The sequence below is a fragment of the Triticum aestivum genome, chromosome 1D, assembly GCF_018294505.1.
Source record: "Triticum aestivum cultivar Chinese Spring chromosome 1D, IWGSC CS RefSeq v2.1, whole genome shotgun sequence".
In the NCBI taxonomy this organism is placed as follows: Eukaryota; Viridiplantae; Streptophyta; class Magnoliopsida; order Poales; family Poaceae; genus Triticum; species Triticum aestivum.
The window spans coordinates 118,076,500-118,086,435 of NC_057796.1; positions in this window are offsets into that span (position 1 = coordinate 118,076,500).

The following is a 9,936-nucleotide window of genomic DNA, read 5'->3' on the forward strand; positions in this document are numbered from 1 at the left end:
TATCGCCCCGTCGACGACCTCTACGAGGAGTGGCTCGATCGCTTCGCCGAGCTCGTCCGCGCCGCAGGGGGCTCTCCGGCGCCGTCCCACTCTTTGCCTCCCCCTCAACCAGCCGCGGGCGATGGGGCTCATGGCGTGCCTCCACCACCTCAGCCCCAAGACGGAGCCTTGGCACCAAGGCGCGCGACTCCGCGGCGTGATCCACCACGCCCAGCGCCCGCACGCGAAGAGAGAAGCTGCCAAGAAATTCCACGGCCGCGAGAAGCTGCACCTGCGCTCCCCGCGCCACCTTGTCAAGACCGCACACCGCCCGCAGCGGCGCAGCGCGGACCTCGTCAAGACCAAGCTCCACCTCCAAAGCAGGCCACGGCAACCACGGCTGGCTGTCGCGCCTTCACCCCCGAGCTGCGTAGCGTCGCCTGGCCAGGCAAGTTCAAGCCAGACCTGCCTCCTCGCTATGACGGCACCGCCGACCCCGCGGAGTTCCTGCAGCTCTATGAGCTGAGCATCGAAGCGGCCAACGGCGACGAAAAAGTCATGGCGAACTGGTTTCCCATGGATCTCAAGGATGGAGCTCGCTCCTGGCTCCTGAACCTGCAGCACGGCTCGATCTCCTCCTGGGACGAGATGCGCGACCGCTTCGTCGCCAACTTCCAGGGCACTCGCGATCGCCCACCGGCCGCGGGTGATCTGCGCCGCATCAAGCAGCAACCAGGAGAGACCCTCCAAAAGTACATCCAGCGCTTCAACAACACCCGCCTCGTGAGGATCGCCCCCAAGGCAACACCGGTCTTCCTCCACTGTCGCCACCAAGGAGGAACGACGATCACCACCAGAACGAAGGGTCTGGGGGCTTCCAGAAGCCGCGTGCGATCGCCTGCATCTTGGACGGCGCCTAGGCCCCAGCCTCTCAGCGCATTTTCAAACAGTTCGCTCGCGAGGTGAACGCGGTGCTCCCCAAGTTTGCGGCCACGCGCCCGCTCAGGTGGTCCCAAATGTGCCATCACTTTCAACTCGGCGGATCAGCTCAAGTGCGCAGCCACCGCTGGCGCCCTCCCTATGTTGTGTTCCCCAGTCATCAGCAATGTGCAGGTCACCAAGACCCTCATCGACGGCGGCGCAGGGCTCAACGTTCTGTTCATCGACACATTCGACAACCTCCAAGTGCCATACGAACAGCTCCAGCCCACCAAGCCTTTCTCAGGGGTGACCGACGGTTCTACCACACCGATATGGTAGGTCCGCCTGCCTGTCACCTTCGGGGAGCGCAAGAACTACCGCACCGAGCTCATCGACTTCGACGTCGCGCACATCCGCCTGCCGTACAATGCCATCCTCGGGTATCCAGCCCTGGCCAAGTTCATGGCAGTCACTCATCACGGCTACAACGTTCTCAAGATGCCAGGAAGCGGAGGAATCATCACGGTCCCGTGTGAAGAGAGGGATGCAGTGTGCTCCCTCGAGCGCGCCTTCCAAGCCGCAGCAATCGACGACCCCGACAGCAGAAGTGAAGACCCTCCGGAGGCCATCCCCAAGAAGAAGCAGCCGCGCCGCGCAGGACCTCAGGAAGATGGCGTCGCGGCAGGAGCCTCGTCAGGATCAGCGCCCGCTCCAGGGGCGCCTCCCTCCATCGCATAGGAAGGCGCGCCCGGCGCCCTTCTCGGGCAGGGCTCGGGGGCTCTCTTATGGAGGGCCTCAGACCTTGCCAACCTCACGAGGGAGGCGCTTGGGCACCACTTGGAGGCATGCTTTGCGGCACGTGACCCCCAGGAGAGCACAGGGCAAGGAGTGCCCACCACTCAGGAGTTCATCACCAAGACCACTCAGGAACTGCAAGAAGCAAGAGCCATGCGCGGCGACAGCCGCTCACGAGGCGCAGCTCCGCATCCTGGCAAGGATGCTGGGCTGCGTGTTTGCATCGACGTCCTCGGGCTCAACAGGGCCGTGTCTCAGGAATGTTTCTAGCCTTCGCGTGTGGGCCGCTGTGAGGGCCCGCCTCACAGCTACGTTCGCATGCCCTTCGGCTTGCCGAGCGTGGCGTCGGCCTATCAACGCGACCTGCGGCGTGTCCTGGCGGCTCAGGAGGCCAGGTACCACGCCGTCCTGGTGGAGATGGAGACGGTCTTCAGGGAACCTCCCGGGCCCCCAGAGCCTCCCGAGGCTCAGGGTCCCGGTGGCTCATGAGGAGTCATCTCTTCAGCGCACGCCTTCAGCTGCACCAACTCTACTTCGTCTACAGAACCAGGTGACATCTTCCGAGTTCGTTTAAGCTGGGAGCGCCCCTCGGGCTGCATTATTCCCAGGCCGCTCGGGCCGGACCCAGTGGCATGTATCTTCCTGCATTTATCCAAGTTGATCTGCTCTCCATGCTTAACCTGCCAACGGCTATCGCCCGCTAGATTGCCGCCCGCCGCGGGCCTGTTCATCCTATGCAATCCGCTTGCACGTTAAAAGGGGGGCTCCTGAGCATCGCGACTCAGGAGCTCTTACTGGCTCTCCAGCCCTCACCCCCTGGCCTCGACCATGGCATCGCAACCTGGCATACCAGCGGCGGCTGAGCTCGCTCGAGGGCCGGGGCCTGAGGACATAGAGCACTAAGGAGAGCATGAGGGAAAGGAAACTCGTATGGGCCGGTCAAGCTATGCCGCGCAAGTAGGCGCGCAACTCTGGCGCAACGTCAGGAGTCAGCACGAAATCAACAAGATAAGTCCTGCACCCGGATCGGCTAAATGTTTGGGCCTAATGGTCGCTCACGCCTTGCCGCAACCCCGTTGCGGCCACGTCGACTCCCTTTCTCGCCTTACCATGGCTGCTTGAGCGGTAAGGGGGACCTCCTGAGCATCGCGCCTCAGGGGCTCTTACTGGACCTCGGGCCGCACACCTCCTGGCCTTGACCACGGCACGCGACCTGGCATACCAGCGACGGCTGTAGCCTGCCTGGGGACCGGAACCTGTCAGTGTAGAGCAACGAGCTATCGCGAGGAAAGAAAGGGGGGACCGAGCCTTAACGGGACATGCGTTCACCAAGTTTTCATAACAAGGAAGGTAAGGACAAAAGACATTACAGATCCTTACATGCCCCCACGGGGTGATTCATGGTTTTTCGCAGGAAACAAAAGCTGACACTAAGGGAAATCCTATCTACATCCTTCCGTGGGGGACGCCATCATCAACAGTGGGCCACGAGAGGCCGGCGCCAACCCCATCCAGATCAGCGACGGCCGGACGCCGCAGCTCTGCTCCGAGCGCGGCGAGAGCTCGGGGGCACATAGCTGTCGTCGCTCGTCTCCGGAGTCTCGTAAAGCTCAGGAGAGCTGCTGGACTCCCAGGGGCTGCTGCTGCTGGAGTAGCCGCGAGCGGAGCACGCGTCAGTTTGGCGCTCCTCTCCGGGGCAGCACTCCAGGCAGCAGCCCTCGGCGTCGAAGACCTTGAAGAAGCGAGTGGAAGCGCCGTCGTACTCAAAGTGGATCGCGAGGGCGCCCCTCGCGCGGCAGACCCGTGCGATCTCCCCCCAGCCGCGGGTCATGAAGATCTTGCCGGCGGGAACCGCTTCGATCTCCGCTCCGGTCGCCGGAGCGCCGCAGTCGGCGTGCTATAACCAGAGTTTGAGAGGCCCCCTCGGCGGCATCACGTCGGAGAAGAACCGCGGGAAGCGGATCCAGGAGCTTGGAGGCATCGGTGCCCACAGCACCAACTCGCGCGAGGAGTCCGCGGCATGGATTCCAGGGGCGACGGCACGCGTTGCCGCGGCGCGGCGACCCCGGACACGGCGCGGGCGGCGCTGCTCGTCACTTCGTCCTCCCGAGCCCTCGACTCGGGCGTACAAGGGTAGCGGGTACCCCGGAGGAGGCGCTCGCACCAGGGCCTCGACGCCACCTGCATTGCTGCTTCATCACGGTGATGGATCGACCTCTTCTTCGGCAGAAGTGGCCCCGGATCATCACGGGGAGCCTTTCCTTTCTCTTCGGCAGAAAACCTTCTGATAGGCGCCATTGTTGTCAGCAGTGGAGCAAGGAGGAAGAAAGCGATCAAGCGAGGAAGAGATGGGCGATGGGGCTCCGCCCCCCTCCCCATTTATAGCAAGAGAAGGCAAACCGACGTCTCCCACGATCGCAGGTAATGATGGGTTTCCTTGCATGTCGCAGGGACTTGTCAAGTCGTGCAGTTGCTGAGGCAGCGTGGGGAAGCGGAGACGCCCACGTCCAATCAACCACCACGCGTCAATCGAGGCCGCAGGCTTTTGGGGCCCGCAGTGCTCCGAACTTGACCCTTGGCTTCCCCGCGAAGCCAAGCCCGAGCGCACCTTGGGCCCGGGGGCTACTGTCGGCAATCTGGGAACGGGGGTCCCCAGACTTGCCTGCCTGCAGCCCACCGCGCAGCTAAGCAGCAGGCCGTATGGCCCATCTTCATCAACAAGGCATCCAAGACCCTCGCGAGGGTCCGAGCCTCGCACCGGACCTTGAGTTACGGCCCGTATCGACCCACGAGCGCTCGGGCGCGATACAGAGCGCCAACTCATACTCGTCTCCGGAGCTGCCGTCGGAGTGGCTGTCGATGTTTGACATGCTCGCCGGCGCCAGGGATTGGGGAAAGGGAGCGGAGCGGTGTGAAGTGAGCTAGGGTTTGCTTCGGAGGGGAATTTTGTGGGATCGGGGTGGACCAGCAGTGGGACGGGCTGATGTGGCGGACGCGCCCATGCCGCCTCATATACGTCATATTTTTGGGCTGGATATGAGGGGTGCCGGTCAGCCCGGGCGCTTGTCCGCAATTTGAGAGCTCCGGTTGGGCCGGTTTTCTTGTGACCGGTCAGTGACCGGACGGCCTGCCCGGACGTTTAAGACGTGTTTGAGAGGTCCGGCTGTAGATGCTTTTACTCCGCACTATGACTAGCCTAAGGATTTCAGGATAAATAAAATAGTGGTCAAAGTTTCAAAACACTATGATCATAAAATGAAAGAACAAGTGCTAAGAAATGATGAGGCAATATAGAAAATAATGGAATAAGATCTCCCTATCTAGCCTTGTCCCGATGGTGCGTTTAGCGTCGTTGATGGATGTGTGGAGGTGTGTCTCCGATGGATTTTCTGAGATTTCGTCGACGTTGGTCTTCCGTGGATCTTGGTGGATCCAGTCTCATTCATGTGTATTCAGATTGGATCCTTTCAATTTACGCTTCTCTTCATCGGCGGTGATTGTTGTTCTGAGTCCTATGGGGTATTAGGACGACGACTTTTCGATTGTCTATTACAACAAGTTTGCCCGGCTAGTGAGCAAGGGGCAATGTTGACATTATGCTTTCGGCTTGCTCCAATGCTTATATTTGTCGCTATGTAGTCCATGGATCTAGATGTAGTTTTGATGTGATTTTTGTAATGTTCGGTGTTCCTTGTACTTTTACCGCTTGAAGTTTAAAAAAAAAGTAGGAAAAGAATGAGCAACGGGTTGCGAATCGGCCATTTGTATTTTCGGATTTTCAGAAGTCCTCTCACAGGGTCACGATGCGTCCCGTCTCTCATAACCTGCACACCTACGCTCTTGTTCCAATGCAACACCTATTTATTCACTCGAGTTAAGTATACTTCTCTCTCGTCCTTTCCGATTCCCGAAGCAACTTATGCTTGCATGTAACTGGGTCTATTTTTAGTCGTGTGGAGACCGAGGCGGCGGCTACTCGATTTCCTCAAGCTATTACTCCTTGTGCGGATGTGATATCTCTTTTCAGTCTCAGTCGACGGTGGACTTGGCGACGGCAGCTCATAGATGGAAGTACTCCGCCGGCCAACACTTCCACTCGTCGCCGTCGGGCCACTTCCATCCACCAGGTAACTGATAATCCTTCCCACCCTGCACCACCTTTTGATTCGATCTCCACTTGTTTGTGCACAGCGGGACGAGCTTTGAGCCCGCCGGCCGCACTACGTGTACCTAGCAGCTCTCGCGCTCGATTCACTCCCCATTTGGTCGCACCTCGTCCTGGATCAGTTGCGTGCGTTTTCTTGTGTTAGCGGGACGAAGGTGGCCGGGGACGAGGGATCATTTACCGTCCGGCCTGGGAAAAAGTAGGCGATTAGCGTCGGATGATGTTTTCTTGTGAATGTCTGTTTCATATAGCTATTTGCAAATGCGAATGGCTATGGCTTATTGTACTTACCTGCACGATTCTTCTCAAGTTCTTTTGAAATGTGTGCAACCGTATGCCTAGTAAGTGAATCTACACTCTAAATTATATCTACATACATTCGTATGCAGTCTATATTGAAATCTTTACAAAGACTTATATTTACAAATGTAGGGATTATAACCTTTCTCACAAGATTACTTTTAAAGTGTAAAATGTGGCAAGATATTTTTTAAATTTCGTATAATTTATCATAAAATCGCCAGGTTTTAGTCAATTCAATGATTTTTAAATAGATTTCATATTTCCATTTAAATTAGATAGTTATCAATGATACAAAAATAGAAAATAGCTTTGGAAATTAAATAACTTTGAAGCTTATTTTTTGTCAAAGTTTAGACCCTTTTGAGACTTCTTGCGAATGGGCTTTCAAAAAAAAATAGCTTGTTGATACGAGTAGTCTATCATTTCTATTAAGGCAGCATGTCACATACACCTCACTAGAAAAACCGATGCTATTGTTGGCAGAGAGAACCGTCCCCCTCGTAGCACACGTCTATGTGCATCAGTGCGAGCATCCATGTGTGCTCATGTTGTGTGCGACGGTGGGACACACGCACAATCTACATGTCTACTCCACTAACTCGGTCACGTCCATGAAACCATGAGGGTTGTGATACCGTTTGTAATGTCTCGGCCATAGTCACCGGTTCCTGGCCGTTACGCCTGGCAAGATCTAGCTAGACTGGCCTCATATACTGACATTAGTTTTTTCTTCGCACTTTGTTCTCACTTGGTCACTCATCCTCAAATCACTCCAAGCCAAACACACAAAATTTGAAGGTTTCTTACGAATATGCTCTTGGAAAAGAAGAAATTATTTGTTAATATGATTAGTCTATCGTTTCTATTAAGCCAACATCTCATATCATCCACAATAACATGCATTGCCGTAGCATCTCTACCGTTCGAAGAACATCTGACTGAACCGATGTGCTACACTACAAGCAACACCTTCAAGAGAAAATCATCACTTGCACGATGATGTTTGCTGGTCTAAACAAAAGTCAAAGCTAGAGTTGTCACTGCCGTAGAACTCTGAACCAGCACCTTCAACATGGCGTATGTGTTATAGAATCTTTAGATCTGGGAAGAGTTGTGTTAATCAAGAGAAGCAATTGGTTGGATCTAAGTATGGAAAAATCGACCACTTGTTATATGTTGTTCCACGCCTAGTCCGGTTTATCCAATAATATAGACTGTTGGTGAAGTAGTGTAAGCCTACGTTGAGTGGGGTGATGACCCAACCAATATTTCTTCAATGATCACTAAGTCTCGTTCCTAGCGACAAGGGACTATTGTGGTCTTCAGTGCGGTGAGGCGTTTGCAGGCGTTTATTTCCCTTATTGTTGGTTCAGTCCAATTTAAACTTCATCGAGCAGCGTACAATCAAAGGAAGAAGATAGACAGTATAGTTTTTTATGTTTCTTGTTGTTTCGTGTCATTTTTCCTTGTCATTGTACTATCTAATGTTTTCCTTGGGTGTCTATTTTTTAAAATATATAAATAATGATCAATGTATGGCATTGCTAATATTTCACTCACACAAAATTTTGTTTTCATCTACCTGCAACTATAAACAAAATGCTACCAAAATCAATTAACAAAAGAAATATTTCTAAACTTTGTCGTTGTGAGGAAATGATCGCAATGATTACATGCCACATATTTTCCATCTATCGGATTCTATTTTTGTTATCTTTATGCGGTTCACTCTGTTTTGTTTGACAGGTGCCTAGCTGCTGGCCGAGCCAGACAAATGGAGCTGGAAGATGAAGCCGATATTTGGGCGCCCATTTTGGCTCATCCTCTTGACCAGTCACCATCTTCTGATGTTATTTTTCTTCCGAGCCAGGTATATTCGATTACATACATAACTGCCTGATTTCCTTTCTTGTCATTGAACAAAACTCTGGTTTATAATTGCTTGCAGGCGACACTCTGCAACGTGTCGTCCCAGTAAGTCAACAACAATATATGATTCTAATATGTTTTTTGTAAAAGGGAAGTTAAACCTCTGGTCTCTGCATATAAGATTCTAATATGAATTATATAATAATATATGTGATCCTAAAGAAGACTGAATGCGGGTATGATCCATGTTGACATACTCTTTTTTTTTTTGCGAAGTTATTGGCATACACTTAAAAGTGAGGGATTGGTCTATTATTGTTGTCCGGTCTTTCACGACACCAACGTTTAGCTTTTTGTCCTCTCGTTCGCTTATACTCCCTCCGTTCCTAAATACTTGTCTTTCTAGGCATTTCAAATGACTATCACATACAGATGTATGTAGACATATTTTAGAGTGTAGATTCACTCATTTTACTCCGTATGTAGTCACTTGTTGAAATGCCTAGAAAGACAAGTATTTAGGAACGGAGGGAGTATCATATAACTAAGTAGATAGTTTGAATTTTGCGGTGTAACATACGAGAAGTGATGTCCAGAAAATATACATGGTTATTTATATAATATTTCTTACTAAATTTTTTGAGAAATGTTTAACGGAAATTAAGTTATCTGATAACTAATTTGTCTATACACATGTGTTCCCATAGGTTCAAAGCTTATTGGAAATTAATTTTCAGTCAAGGTACAAAATATTTGACCAACAGGAGGAAAACAATATTCTATCGCTAGAAAAGAAAATAAATTTAGTGAAACATTTTTCACTTGATAGCGTTTGGCCGAAATCTTTCTACAACAAAACTAGTTCGACAATACTTATTATTATACTACTTGTTAGCTGGGTCATCAACTTTACTTGAATGATAAGGATAAAGTACCAACTTATGTGTTAGTTGATGCACACACATATATAGGAAAAATATATTCTACCACCTAGGGGTAGTTACCCCACATGTCTCATATACTGTCATATGATGTACTACTTTATCATTTTAAATATGTACATATACTATATATAAGATAATTCAAAGTGTGCTACATGAAAAAAATTGCAAATTGACCCGTGGTTCTTATTATATTTGTGAAATATGTATATATTTGTACGTAAAAAGAAACATATTTAAAATACGATACATACTACCTAAAAAGGAGTATATATATACTACCTAAACATTCTTATATACCACATACTACGTGTATATACTCTTCGATTTGATAGATACTCCATACAACATACAAAACTCAAGTGGTGGTAACTACCACTGGGATTGACTATTCGTCATCCTGGGTGAGGAATAGTTATTCTTCAGCCCCTTTATTTTATCATCAATGCATCAGAATTTTACGTTCCGTAAATTTTTTCTTATTTCAGACGTAAAAAGAGAACGTAAGAAAATACGTAATCGCCGTAAATTTTATGTTACATAAAATTACAAACGTAAAAACATAGTGTAAGATGTGCATAAAATGCATTTTTTTTCTCGTCTTAGGATCTTTATTTTTTTTCTTACGCCAAATTTTACACAGTGAATCAATATGAACGTAATTTATCATTCTAAATATATTTGTATACTAGATCTAAGAGCAACTCCAGCAGCGCCCCCAACAAGCCCCCCAAGGAGATTTTTTAGCGCCGGCGCCCGAAAATCGGCCTAGTCGCGCCCCCAGGATCTCGTTTAACGTCGGTTTGGACCAAAATAATAGCCGGCGAATCCGAGCCGAACCCAAGCCCCCGGGGGTCGCCTGGGGGCGCCGGCCCAAGCGAAAACAGGCGTGGGTCCGCTCGGCGAGAGAAGGCCCTTTTCCCGCCGTCCCCCCCCTCCTTTCCCTCCATTCCCCCTTCCTCC